Genomic DNA, 14,108 nt, shown 5'->3' on the forward strand with positions numbered 1-14,108 from the left:
CCCTCTGCTATCGTAATTTCCTACTCTCTCCCGTCGGCTAGCTTTGCGCCTGTTTTACGGTCGTGGGGGACAGTACCACAGAAGACTTATATAAGCTTCGAGAAGGAAAACTGTACCTTCCACAGTGCGGTGGAAATAAGAATAGCGGTGGCGTTGTGAACTAAAGAATGCAACCGAGAGATGGCGCTAGTAAAACCAAAACTAATATCATCATTATTACATAGTGAGCAATATAGCCGCTACGATAGTGGCTGGTGGGCACGGAGGACGGAAACTCGGGAGAGGCCCTGACGTCACTCTTTGTGAAGCGAAAGTGAAGCCGGAAGTTAGCGTTGCTCATGGCGTTGCTCCGCCTATCGGGCCAGCTCTCCTCTCTTGTTTACATTTCTCGCGAGACCACGCCGCGCTGCGCGCAACCGTGCTGCTCGGACCCACGCGCTCCGCAACAATACTAAACAATCGTTAGCACGTTCACATGATTCCGCCAAAGAGGGCAAAATTTCCCGCGGATATTCCTTCGTCCGTTGCCATTACCGTGGCGCGGTACACTGCCTACAGCGTTGCATGCGCGTTCATTTCACGCACTTTAGTTCCACCTGTCCCACCTGGCCACAGCAACATCCGGTAGAGCACGGTGAAGATAATGGAGCGCAACAAAACACGGAGACCAACGCAAACCTGCCCGCACGGCGCCTTTGACACGGTACGAAACCTACGGAGCAACACGTATGAGCGCACAGAACAATAACAAAGCTGCCATTGTGGCCTGAAAGGCGGGGCCACTACAGCAAAGAAATAAAAAAAAGACAGCAAAACAATGGAGAACCTACTACGTCATTTCCTCCACACTTTTCTCCTAGCGCGTGGAGGGGGTAGGGCCTCTCCTCAGTTTCCTTCCTCCATGCTGGTGGGGATCGTCACGAGACGTTCATTTGAAGGATCGCCAGCTGTTTAGGCGCAGGCCCGAGTAACAGCGAGCGCGAGAGAGAAAATCTGGGGACTTTTGCTCCTTGAATATGAGACTCTGCCTAGGCACTACGGAGGATGTTCCTTAGCGCGTGTTCTAGGCGTTTGTACTTAGGCGTGCCGGATTGCGGAGCGGGTTCGATTTTGTTTACGCTCGGACACTGGCTGCCGGCACGGTAAAATAGGCGAAGCAGCGGGCACTCCCAATTTGGCGACCGCTGTGTCGGCCAGACCGTCTCGCACCTGCGCCGCTCGCGCTAGGTCAGTCGTGGCGGATCATAGCTTTCTGGCGCCTTATGGTGATGTACCTTGTAAGTAACATCACAGATGTTTCTGTGGGAGCAGTAGCGACCGTAGTATACCCTGGACCGCATATTTTAAAAATGTAGACGGCAGAGTGCCTTAGCAACTGCGGTTGAACACAAGTACCTGAAAGGCCACCAGTGACGACAACTGACTCAGCACCAGCGCCGCAGGTGTCAGAAAGTCTGTCCGACGTACCTTGAGAGGCAAAGTTCTGACTGGTGTCCAGAAGAGCGTTGCAGCGCCGAAAAAGACAACACACAGAAAGCGAGACAGGACAGGCGCTTTCTATGTGTTGTCTTTTTCGGCGCTACAACCCTCTTCTGGAAACATGCACCACTGCATGCACCCATAACAAGTATTATTCTGACTGCTGATGCAGAAGAGGCGGGGCGCGGTAATGCTGAACATAGCGTCCCAAGTTGGCGGCTGGACGCAGTTATATTTATTCAATCGTATTTTTAGCTGATTAAAACAACGTGTCATTATTTCGCATTATTGGCGGCGCCCCCTATTGGAAAATCCTATTTAAATTCAAACTGGGTTATACAGGTTTAAACTGGTTTTAACAGGGACCTGTTTAGCAACAAACAGGTATAAACAGGACCAGTTTACACACGAACAGGTTTGAACGGGGTCCCGTTTGGCATGCAAACAGGTATAAACTGGACCAGTTTACACACGAACAGGTCTGAACGGGGTCCCGTTTGGCATGCAAACAGGTATAAACTGGACCAGTTCACACATGAACAGGGCTGAGCGGGGTCCCGTTTGGCATGCAAGCAGGTATAGGCACCACCAGTTCAAGCAGAAATGGGTCTTAACAGGGGCCCTGTTTGCAACTAAACTGGCTTATACTGGACACAGTGGCACCATATAGGGTCGCCTGTTTGGCACAAAAGCTGCTTTATTCTGGAGCTTTGTGGCAACCATACTGGATGGTATCATGCATACGAGTTTAATGCTTGAATAGAACTGGGGAGGAACTTTTTATTGTTCGACATCCTGACAATTTAGCCCCTAGTGCTAAATTGGGGCCATTATCAAGCTCTACAGAAATTGCGTGACCACCTCGGAACATTCACAGACCAAACTGCGATATGCTAGCTGCGAATTTCAAACCGATTCCCGGTCCTGCCCAGTTGAAAAAGACACAGGAATTCCTGCTGCAACTACAGCAATTTCTGTTGTACGACAGAAGTTCCTAACGTTTCTGAAGTTGCGACAGACATTTCTGACGTTACGACAGCGATTCTGACGTCGCAACAGAAACATTCGGTCGCGACGGCCAAGAGTTCTGAAGTCGCAACAGAAGCACTTTCCGTCGCGGCCCTTTAAAATGTCAGCTTCGCATCGGTGGTGTACACTGTACTTTTTTTCTTGCGCGGTATTCAATCGTGCTTCTTTGGAGCCGGCAGTACTGATAGCACCGACACCGGCATTAAAGTCGACGTTGCCAATTGTTATAATTGTGCCGTGACGACGCGGCACCAGCAACGCCCTACCGGCCTCCTCAAAATCGGCCGCTGATCAAAATCATACCATCTGCGGGAATGGCTGCGTATCCGCTTTGTTTTATTTGGTAAGATGGGGCACACAGGCCTGTGGACTTACATGTGCGGTTACACTGACACATTAGTTAATTTCCCAGAAATATTGCACAAGCATATGCGAAGCGGGAAAGAAGTTTTGGATTGTTCCACAAAGTTGCGTGAAAAGCTGTCTCGCTCGGGTCTCATTAATCTGGTACAGCGCTGCCGTGAGAAGCCAGTATTCTGTCGAGATGAAGACTCACCCACGAGTGTTTATGTAGCTATATTGTATTGAACACACGAATTATATGCGAGCTCAAAAGTGTAAAGAGCAAGAGACAACTGTCGAAATTAGCAGTAACAACCCTCAGTGTCCCCGGTCACCGTTGTCTGTTTCTGAATTTCGTATGAAATATGGATATCGTTACAGCAAAATCGATGGTCTAGCACTCCACGATGTACCTGTCGATGGTAACAACACTTTTGCTCATCTAGAGATGCGGCAGTTGACGCGGTGAAGTGAAAGCGCATCGTGGCTTTTAAAATGCAAATGTAAACAGCAACCCAGACAGCAATTTACACTCTTGACATAGCTTCAACATACGCCAGCAGTGATGTTCGGCGTGGTGCAGTGGTAAGGTGCTTGTCTCGGAACCGTCAGGTCCAAAGTTCGAATCCTAGGCAAAAGGCATTTTTTTTTCTACTTTTATTTTTTTTATTTTATTTCGTATTAATAATTTTACATAACCTTAAAATGACCTCTGTCAATTTTTAATCAAATATTGATCAGGAACTACAGAATTTTCGACTACAGGGCGTCACACTACAGAGAACAGAACGACAGTCACAACGTCCCAAAATACGACAGACTGAAAATTTGCTGTTGTGTTTTTCAAGTGGGTGAGACGTCTATACGGCGTATACGCAGATTGCTGTCCTCTCTATTAAAAGCAACGTTGCTGAAACACGTCGTACAAGACGCTGTACGACTCGCATAACATCGAATTACAACGCCGTCACCATCCATGAGATCACCGAAAGCACGGTCGCTTTCGGTGGCGGCCTACAGATGGCAGCACAGGTAGCGCCGGTAAAGTTACAGGTGATATTATTTTGCCGTCCTCAGTTGTCGCCACATGTGAGTGCTTGCTGCATTGACGCCGTCCGATGTAGTTGTTTAATCGTGTGTACGCTGTGCCGAGAGAAATTGTGGTGCATTTTGTATGCATTGAGAATCACAAAACCCCTGGGACCGCGTAATGTAGCCCGCAGTATCCTTCGTGTGGTGCGCCGATGTCGAAGATATGACCCTTCGCGCTTCCTTTGTTCCGGGCTCATGAACAGGATCTCCTCCTCTGGCACTGTCGCATCGTATCGCGCTGTACGGAAGAATTTGGTGAAAGTTGTGCTCTTACGTCCTGTAGTTGATCCGCAATTCAACAGTGTGTGCGCCGGAAGGACCGTTGGTGCAGTCGATGCCGCGGCACCTGTGACGCTAAAAGGAGCGTTTTCCGAGTACGCCTAGAAAGGTAAGTCCGGCGCTTGCGCGCATTCTTCCTGTCTATGGTTCGTGAAGTGTGCGTTGTTGTACGTATCGCAAGATCCGTACAACAACCGGATGCGGATTTGTAAAACAGCAAGAATTATAAATGTGCTTTTCAAATGGTTGTTCTTCATGTCGCAGTGCACATTTAGCAAAAAGTTCCATGGAAATTGCCCTAAAACGTATTCATGTTACCAACAGCTCTATCTGTGGTTTATTTACTTTCACCTATGAAGCACGCTAGCGCGGGTGGTTCTTTGATCTAAATGGGCACAAAAATTCAAGCAAAGAAAGTTACTGTTTGTGTACATAATTTTTCATTAAGAAATGGTATAGTCATTTCTAGAAGTAGTACGTCGATGTGTCGTCGTCACAGCTAACAGCTGCGCGAGATAGCACCCGATTTCTTCGTCGACGCATGGCCAGATTTTTAGCTTGTATGGAAATTTTTCTGTTTATAGTGTGTCGTCAGATGACGTGTATTAGTGTCCTGTGTGTTTTCGTGTACTTGTAAAGGATTCCGATCTAGCAGAGAAGCCGAAATTACATAAGCAATGTTTCTTTTTAATCGAAAAATCTTTCTCTTTTCTGTATTGTCTCTCCAGAAATGAGGTGGTCTGTTGTAATTTTAAGCGCATCGTCCTTTGGGAGCAGTGCTTTGTTGCGCCGCATAGACAAGTTAGGTTTTGGAACGCTTTTCATGTCCTAAGGAATTTTTTGATAGTACAATTCACATTTCACGTTATACAGCTGTACGTTTGTGTGAACCTTTTCATAGTAGATTCATGTTCTCTACAGTTCGATTTACGTGTTATTTAACCGCCTGTGATGTTACAATCAGATATTTGCACAACCAGTTGCAGCTTCATGTAACTGGTTGTATGAGACTTTTTTCAAAATATGACGTGATCTTTTTATATCACAAGTTTGCAGTTTCAGCAGGGATTACAATAAATAAGTATTTATTATTGTTTAGGGATGGCAAGATTTTGTGAACCAGAGGCACCTCCACATATGCACCTGCGGCACTTCTGCAGCCTCAACAGCACGGAAAAGTACCTGATGTGCATGCTGTGACAAGGTGTGTGCAAAGCAGTTGCTGCCACTTACAAGAGCTGCAGATTTTGTTGGTATCATCCATGTTTGGAAACTCCTGAATTTTTCGTGGGTTTACAAATGTGGGCTCATTTTACAATTTTATTAATGTCATTTTAGAAAGACAATGAAGTTGTGTTGGTTAAGATGTTTTAAAGCTGTTGAGAGATTGATGGTGTGACATTGTTAAAATGCATGTAAAAAATTAGTTATAATGGTACTTGTACTGCTTTATTATTAGCGATGCAATATCTCTAACGAGAACATCAGAGGGGCACGTGCTTTTAGGAAGTTTAGTCAGATAAATTCCTGAAGCAGCGTAAAGCTCTGTAATCTAAAAAAAAATGTTGTCAGTTACTGGTTTCAAGTTCGCTGCTGCTTTTCGTGCTGCACGACAAGTTAAATAATGGTTGATAATGTGTGTGTGACGTAATAGTTCTGCGCAAACACACGAGGTGGAGAGAAGTAATTAATAAAGGGAAAATCAGACATCCACCCGCTCGTACCATTTGCAACAAAGGAAACCTGTATGTGTTCCTCAAAAGGAAAGCCGCACAGTTGAAGAAAAATTCGTCCTGGTCCGGGACTCAAACCCGGGACTACCGCCTTTCCGAGGCAGCCACTCTACCATCTGAGATAACCAGCTGGCTAGCACATGGCAGGGCGAAGTCGAATTACTTGACAACGCGAAGCAAAAGCAAGGGTTTGACATAATATTTTTTTCTCCTTTATTAATTACTTCTCTACACCTTGCGCATTTCCGCAGAACTATTACGTCAGACCCTTGCCTTTGCTTCATGTTGTCGACAAATTCGACTTGGCCCGGCCATCTGCTAGCCGCCTGGTTATCTTAGATGGTAAAGCGGCTGTCCCGGAAAGGCGGTGGTCCCGGGTTTGAGTCCCAGACCTGGACGGTTTCTTTTTTTCAATTGTGAGGCTTTCCTTTCGAGGAATCCGTACGGGTTTCTTTTGTAGCAATTGCTACGAGCGGGTAGATGTGCGATTTTCCCTTTATTAATAATGTGTGTGTGTATGCAACAATGGGGGTGCTGAGAGCAAGCTTTAAAATAATGTGTGCTATGTCCCCAACAAAGAATTTAGTGTCTGCAGCATTTTTACAAAATATTATGTTCACAGGTTGGCAGGTATGACATAATGTACAACAACAATGTACAACACTTTTGCTGTAGATGCATTTTCATAACGTCCATTTTCTGTCTACTTGAATCGTATATTTAGAATTTGGCCCACCTTCAGTTTGATCAAGTTACATAGGTAGCCCCCTCTGAGTTAAATATAATTAGGAGCTATTGTAGATATGCATGATATACCTACTCACTGTATTGTGACAGATATTTTTAGGGACTGTGTTGTGAGGCATGCTTTACCTGTATGTCTTGCTGCAGCTTGCCCGACAAAAGCATAAATGCTTTGCCCACCTTTATTATTATGCTTTCATGTAGACTTCTAACATCTGTGCCCACATAGACTCCATGTTCTTAATTACATTTTTCTAAGTATTCACTGTTGTGCATTACATTATTGTGTTACATTACTGTGCATTACATGTTTTTCTTTGTTTTATTTTGGAGGGGGTATTCATTTCTATAATAGTACAGAGAATAGGAGTTCAAAACAAAAAGCCACGAAAGGTGGCTTAAAAGTGTATGAAGCTTGGAATTCTACATTCCATCCCCTAAAGCGCTACCAGTAGTAAAAGATTCCTAATTGTCTTTTTTAGAAGCTAGCTGCCAGATACATAGTCCCATTAGGAGAGTATGTTATTTTTTCTTCTTTGGTCTGACTTGTTTTGTTGAATGTTCTCCTTGTTCAGAATTTGTTTTCTTGCCACCTCATGCAATACTCCAACTGGAGCCTATGAGCTATGTGTATAATAAATAAGTAAATTCCTAAAGCATGCAACAAACCATGCAGCATAGCATTTAAATGTTGCCAGTTTATAATGCTTCTTGAGTGCAGCGCATCATGGAGCTTGAGGCTGATCTCTTCAGATGTAAAACAAATTGCAGGGTATGAAAATGTGGTCCTACAAACTGCTGGTTACGCATGTCAGTCAGCCTGTTGCAGTGGTCACAAGTGAGAATGTAACCAGAAGCTGGGCGTGCTCGGCCATTTTGCATATGGCACAGGATAAAGCTTCACCTCTGCCATTGCTTCTCTTATAATAATGGCCTCCGAGTATACATGCAGAGTTATGCTTCTGGGGACACCTATTAACCTTATCAGGTAATACCATTAGCATATGGGTGCTATAATGTTGCAGTGCCTGCAGGATGGCCAGCATTACAACACATTAAAATTATTGTACAAGTCATGCAATGGTATCGGGATTGGCCCACCAAGTGACAACCTTTAATTACACTATACCTGGGATCAGCTCACTCAGTCAGGGAGACATCCATGCATAAGGGGAGGGGTATGGCAAATAGAGGGCGTTCGATTAATCTTTCTCACATAGATAGCTGATACATATAATCTTTCTTAAATTGGATGCTTTGTTGCTCAAAGTGAAGTTACTTATGGGCATAATGTCAGCATTTCGATCCTATTTATGCTTAACGAAAGTTGCTTTGTTCAGTGTCACTTTTTATATTGTTTCGCTTGTGATTCTAAGCTCACTTGTTTTATAGCTGCTGTAGGTATGGCTGGACCTGGAGAAGAAGTGTAAGCAGACCATGCAATGTTGCTGATCTGCGCTGATCTCCACATCCAAGTTGGTCCCGCGACAGTTGGGCACCATTGTGCCTTGCTTCATTGACAAGGTGATATAATATGGTGAGCTTGTACTTCAATATCGGTATTGAAAATTATGTTAAGGAAAAAAGACAAGGATTGGTCTTTATGATAGATACACTCATGTTCTTTCTTTAAGGTGTTCTTTTGACACTGTTCTGCATGGACAAATTTTTAGAGAACAGTCCTTTATTGCAAAGTGCCATGGCGCTAGTTTATGCGTTAAACTAGCACTCTTTCACCAAAAAAAGCCTTATTTAGCACACAATTCACAAGGAAAGAAAGGAGGCAACAGGACAGAGTGCTACTAACAGTTCAGTATTATTGCTCGCACAGTGATATTGTGCAAAAGGTGAAAGGGGGAGAATAGATCTGAATACATGCTGTTCGCACAGAAACATGGTGAGCGTGACACTTGTTTTACAATGATAAGAAGCAGTCTCACTGTCTAGTAATTCTCTGCATGGGGAGCTAGCGCCAGGTTCCTCGTCATACATATAAGAAAAGCCTCAGATATCTCTCCAGCGCTTTTGTCTTTATATTTTGTCACGATCAAGCAGCTTTCAAACATAGGTGCATGTGCGCCGAGAGCAGTGCACTACCACTGCTAACTGACCCATGCATCAAGTTTGCTTGGTCACGCTGCCAGTCATTTATACATTGGCCGGTTTATCCGGTGTAGCCTCTACTGCACGAAATGGTATGTGATAGACACTGCACCTGTGTACTGTACGTGCTTTGTTACATGATTTTTTTTTTCAGAGATAGTGATGCAGGCCTTTTCATTATTTACATGCCTACACAACAAACCAAGCCAGCATGAGGCAACTGTTCTCGGCACGAAACAAACTTGATTCGTTAGTTTTCGTTCATTGGTGCGATCACACTAAGGCAGACAAGCTTGTAGGCTGTGCTTCTGCAATTTGTACAGCACACTGACAGCACTGGTGTGGGCCACATCTGTGGGCTGACTTATGGCACCTTCTACAGCGCAGACCACTTGTGTTGGGCGAGGCACCAATGTTGACGTTTGTTCCCTTGTGCAAAACAGCAGTCCTAGGTTTTGAGTAGTTGTAGGAAGACAAGGTAAACACAACTTCCATGGCTTGAGTGGGCTCATTTCTCTTGGGGCATCTAGCTTTTTTTCTTGCAACTGTGCAGAGGTGCTTCCCTAGAGTCTGTGTGAAAATGGCATAGAGTTGTGCATTCGGGAACTCCTGAACAATGATCTGCTATAGTTAGGGCTTTGCGAAAATGCACTGTCTACCAGTTGGTAGAAGGTGCATTATTCAGCCACTGATTTCCTGTTGGCATGCTTGCACTCGTGCTGTCAGTAATTTCTTGGCTTGCCGAATTATCTTGAGGCCCCACGCTGATGATGCTACCGATGTCGTCATGTGCAGACTTTTCAGGATGAGGTTTTTTGCTTTGCAAATGTTGTTGAAAGGTAGGTGGTGCTTACAGGTAGCTATTCTAGATATTAGTGGAATGAATTGGCCCATCTTGCTTCATCAAACATCGTCACGCCGACATCAGTTGCACAAACAAAAAACCTGGCCTACTCGCAGCGTCGTGCACGAAGAAACAAACAAATCAGCTGCTGGATTGTCTTGACATGGCATACTAAGCTGAGACCGGAACTGCTGTAGCTACAAACCAGGCAGAGACGATGATGATGAGCAGGGATTTGCAGTAGCGCCACTTCGTGGGGCAGCAAGGAGGCTCCGTTCAAAACAAAAATGTCGTTCAGCAAGTAGAACCATGCAACGGTCAGAGTCGGTGCATGGTGCTCTCGATCAAGTTGGCTCAAGGAGTGTCCGAAAAATCAGACGAGAGGTTGCAAGGCGACCGAACTTTCGGAAGTTGTTATACATTATGGTCCATGGGGAGAATGGCGGTGCCGTGAAGCAGACCGAGTAATCAAGTCCGAATTTTCGGAGTCCGGAAAATCAGTCGGCGACTGTACCTATACCTATGTGTCTATGTATACCTAGGTGCAACAGTGTTTGCTATGATCTGTGCAAGAATTGCTGTTGCCCGTAGATGCCCAACATGTCGGGTGTCAAGTTGTAAAATACCTTGCAAAAGTGATCTACGGAAAAATACCGCTTCTGCTATATTTCGCTTTTGCAAGAAATTTTGCGGCTGCTGGCACCTACCTTAAAAGGCTTTATATGGTCTTCGCATGGCCAGGGCCTTCTACTTTTGTGAGTTTGCTTATCTCGAAATTTACCCCGGTTTTTATAACTTCAAGTTGGCGGGATCCCTAGTCTCCTTTAACGTGTACCCAATAGACCTTACATAGGGGTTTTGGCATTTCCCTGCCATCTAAATGCAGCCATTGTGGCCGGGATTCAATCCCACGCCCTCTGCCTGAGCAGCGCAATGTCAAAGCCAGTACACTACGGTATTTTGCTGGCAGAAGGGTTTAGTTTCTGAATAATTTATTATCTCAACCTGTCGGTGTTGTTTTTAAAGGTATTTCATGTTTGTATTCTGTTGCTTCAATACTAGTAATTATTGCTAATCAAACGATGTGTCCATCTTTTTCCTATAACACTTGCTTCAATCGCCTGCTAATTGTGACAGCTTATTCTCCCACAGTACTCCATGTTCCCTTGAAACATAGGCATTGCATGAAACCACATATTTTTCAATAAGATTTATTCATTATCTCCTATGACCGGAATGCTGAACCTTTCTTATCTGTGGGAACATAGGCGAATTTGCCTATGTGCCAACCTGTTGCATGAGTCAAGATAAATTATTGGCTTTACTTTTTCAGGTGTCCTGCTCGCTCTCACCCAAGCAACCCACTCCAGCGGTCTTCTCTCGGCAGACTGGATGCATCGAAATACCGTTAGAAGGTCCAATAAACAGTGCTTGGGACATTTATGACATGCTTTTTTTTAAGCCGGATGACTTCAGGCTTAATGAAAGCTCAAGTTGGTGTACAGAAATACCTACGTAAAGTATACTTGTCTTTTTCACTTACAAGTACATGCCAATACTTTGCCTGACATTTTTCGCCCCAAAATTACGCTTTACTGTGGATTTGTGAACAAACCATTACAACAAAAAGCACTGCATTAAAACGAGTACAAGTAATCGAACAAATACTAAATCTGCAAGAATTACATTTGCATACTAGTAGTAAATATGAAAATGAGGTACAGTCTTCTTCAGGGTGCATTTTCTTGTAGGTCATACATAGAGAACGTACTCGTGGGTCATACAAAACTTGTTCATGATGTATCACATCAGTGTTGGTAGTGCTAATCAATTTATGCCGAAAATTGTGTTTATCTTCGTATCAAGCAATGTACCAGGCAAACCTACATGTGAAAGTGGCATTCTTGTTGCAAACATAATGCAGATCTACTTCTCTTCAATGCTGATCGCAAATACACAAATGTACAAAATAGGTTTAAGAGTAAATTATATTAAGCAACATCAATCCATTCTGAAAGGACCAGGTATGAATGCAGCAAAATATAGGTCTGAACAGGGGCAAACAGGTCTGGGTTAGATAGGACGGGATTAAACGGGTCAGGATTAAACAGGATTTAAACGGGTCAGGATCAAACAGGATTTAAACGGGTCAGGTTTAAACAGGATTTAAACGGGTCAGGTTTAAACAGGAATAAACAGGATTTAAACAGGTCAGGACTGAACAGGATCAAACGGGGTCCCGTTCCATAACCCTATTTGATGAAACCCGTTTGAAAACAAATAGGATTTTCTAGTAGGGCCTCCAGGACACCAAAGCGGTAACGGGGACACCAAATCTAGAACCCGGACTGGTCCCTGGCTTGAGTACTCGTCGAGGCCTGCGCGTGCCAGGGGTGTATAAGATCGGCTGTCCACTGTTGCGGAGAGCCAATTTTTTTATGCGAACACGACCTGGCATGCTTCGGCCTCCGCGGCCTCAACCCACAGGCCGCCCTGCTTTGATCCCTCCGCTACCCCTTGGGTGCCCTCGAGATCCCGCGCCGCCTGCTTTACGATAGCCTCAGGTGCTCACCTGAGGCCTCCGTTTGCTGGTTACATGAGCCCTCCTGGAGCAGTGCTTGTAGGAAGTCCAATCTATCGTCGCAACGAAAAAAAGCGACTCTCGGCTTATACAACATAAGGCAGAACCTTGTCCCTTCAGATACAGCGATCACCAAATGGGGCGTCATTGCCCACTGCCTCACCGCGCGGGCAGCCAGCGGCGGAGCGCAAAGAATCTCGACCCCCCTCCGCAATGCCGGCATGTCTAGGGAACAAACGCACAGAACAAGCGCTAAGGAACCACCTCTGTAGTGCCTAGGCAGAGTATTATATTCAAGGAGCAAAAGCCCCCAGATTTTCTCTCTCACACCTGCTCTTACTCTCGCCTGCGCACAAACGGCTGGCGATCCCTCAAATGAACCTCTGCTCGTCAAGCTGGCCGCTCGCTGGATTTGGGCACATTGTTACCACTTTCGCAACGGTATTCATGTGTACGGTACTCTAACGTGACTACAGATGTCTTTATTATGTCGCCAGGTGGCCGAGAGGTCACAACTGGCAAAAAACTTCAAACGAGTAAGCTTACATTGTTTATTGTCAATGGTGAATGAAGCAGTACATGCGCACGATTTTCACACAGGTAAGGGGGAGTTAATGTTATGGGTAACTGAGTTTACAACATACAGAAATACAGATACCCATCTGTTTAATGAAACTGAAAGCTTAATTTGAGTTTCTTAAACGTGTTTGACAAAGCACAAAGAAGGGTAAACGAAGCTTCAGACAACAATATTTATGCCGGGCTACCCTCGTATTTGTTTTTCGTACAGTGCTGCTTGACGTGTTTCATAGCTTATTGTCTGTGTTGAACGATTTCAACTATATTCAAAACATGAACATAAAATGTGCTCGGTAAAGACGTACTGTCAGCAAGATAACTCAAGCTGCAATGTCCCACTGTTTTCATGACACATTGGCGAGAGGCGCGAAGTGTATGGGGAAAAACGTTATGCTAAATTTTACATCATACATTGTCTACTCTTGGGAAAAGACGGGGAATGCGGGAGATGGAAATTCAAGTCGGTGAGCAAAACTTGAACAAGGTGAATGCAGGAGCCAACGTTTCGACAAGTGGACTTGTCTTTTTCAAGGCGACGTACGCTTTCCTCGCCACAGTATATATAGGTGGGGTTCTTCTAAAGGGGAGAGGGTGTGAGGCGTGAGAGTGCGGAAACGAGGGAAGGTGTGTTAGCGCTTCGAATTGAGATAAAGGAACGTTGTGCACAAGGTCAAAGCCAGGGCCACCCCTCACCCCCCACCCCGGTCTGTCAACCCACGCATGTTATCCGGCGTGTCAAGGGCATCTGACGCGCCGGCTGAAATAAAAAAAAGAAAAGAAAAAAAAAGCAGAGGAATGGAAAGGGAAAAAGGGGGGGGGGGGGCGGATACGCCAAGAAATCCAATTAAGTGTTGTTGCCTATAGCTTGAAGTTTAGCATAGCGAATATATTCTAAAGCTCCCTTTGAAACGTTTATGTCTATTGGTTGCAATATGTTGAACTTATGGATAAGGTATGATTCTCTGTATTTTCTTTCTCGTTCAGAACGGAAATTTGATTGTAAGATGAAGAGTTTAAGTTCATCAAAGTTATGACCTGGTTGGTTGAAATGCTCGGCGACGGCTTTGGGAAGCTTTTTAGCTATGTCCGCGCGGTGTCCGTTTAATCTGACGTTCCTTGATTGTCCTGTTTCACCGATATATTGTTTCTTACAGCAGGAACATTCGAGCATATAAATCACATCCGAACTTGTACAAGTGAAGCTAGATTTGAGTTCATGTGTATAACTATTTGCGGTGCTTTTAATTTTAATGTCACTTTGAAGGTGCCTGCAGGTTTTGCACCTAGGGCGACAACATGCTCT

At 44.8% G+C, this 14,108-nt stretch overlaps 1 long non-coding RNA gene across 1 annotated transcript; it reads left to right on the forward strand.

Moving 5' to 3' along the window:
* The first annotated feature begins 2,226 nt into the window (after positions 1-2,226).
* Positions 2,227-11,159, forward strand: LOC126539145 (uncharacterized). Its single transcript, XR_007601241.3, has 3 exons — positions 2,227-4,330; positions 5,321-5,425; positions 8,091-11,159. It is a non-coding gene; the product is annotated as an uncharacterized lncRNA (long non-coding RNA).
* The last annotated feature ends 2,949 nt before the right edge of the window (positions 11,160-14,108 follow it).

Source organism: Dermacentor andersoni, chromosome 3, assembly GCF_023375885.2.
Source record: "Dermacentor andersoni chromosome 3, qqDerAnde1_hic_scaffold, whole genome shotgun sequence".
NCBI lineage: Eukaryota > Metazoa > Arthropoda > Arachnida > Ixodida > Ixodidae > Dermacentor > Dermacentor andersoni.